Here is a 784-nt window from a genome sequence, read left to right as displayed (position 1 = left end):
CCCCCCCGCCCCAGTACACGGGGACCAGGGCTCGGGCAAGATGGAGGTTGAAGTGGATGTGGACGCCCGGGCAGACCTCGGCATGCAGCCCCTCGGGCCCCTGCAGCCAGGCCCGTCGTGGGCATTCCGGGCAGAGCAGCCACGGCCAAAGAGAGAACCCGCCCCGCCCCCCAGCATCTGGCCCGGGTGCGCCGAGAAGGAGGTGAGGGAGGAGCACAGCAAGAAAGCATGAGACAAGGGACAACGGGGGCTGGGGCACAGAAAGTCTCAGGCGAGGAGTCCGCATGCCGCCAGCTCTCGTGCCGGCCCCTCTGACTATTCCTTCCCTCCTCTCCCAGGTCTGGCCCCTACTCAGCCTCAACCCAGCCTGACTTGGCCTCCCTGGGAGAGTCTTTCCTCCCCTCTCCCGACCCCTCTCTCCTCTGTGACCCTTCCCCACCAGACTGAGGCCAGAGGCAGCAGATCGGGCACATCCACGAGAGGCAGGGGAGGAGGGAGCCGGGCTGCTGGGCAGGGGGCCTGCACCCACTCCCGAGGTTGGGGACCGGGCGCCGGCCGGGTGCCCTCCAGGCCTGCCCACACCCACCAGGCGGTGGCGCTAAGACCCCATCACAGAGCCCAAGAAAGGAGCTTGGCGAGGGCTGAGCCGAGGGTAGGGGTGAGTCACAGACCCCGGCCCCAGAAAGGGCTCGGCTAGCACATTCCGGAGGGCGCTGCAGGAAACAGTGAATCGGGGGGGTGGGGGGGGGGGGGACTTGGATTCTGGCTCTGAGGCACAACCCAG

At 68.2% G+C, this 784-nt stretch overlaps 1 protein-coding gene across 8 annotated transcripts in view; it reads right to left on the bottom strand.

The window, feature by feature from the left end:
- Window positions 1-784, bottom strand: part of BIN1 (bridging integrator 1) — a 62,700-nt gene that overhangs the window by 19,866 nt on the left and 42,050 nt on the right. The gene's annotated exons all lie outside the window — the stretch shown is intronic.

The sequence above is a fragment of the Lipotes vexillifer genome, unplaced genomic scaffold, assembly GCF_000442215.2.
Source record: "Lipotes vexillifer unplaced genomic scaffold, Lipotes_vexillifer_v1.1 scaffold158, whole genome shotgun sequence".
NCBI lineage: Eukaryota > Metazoa > Chordata > Mammalia > Artiodactyla > Lipotidae > Lipotes > Lipotes vexillifer.
The sequence above is the reverse complement of the archived record's forward strand: the minus strand, read 5'-3'. Positions and strand labels throughout refer to the sequence as shown.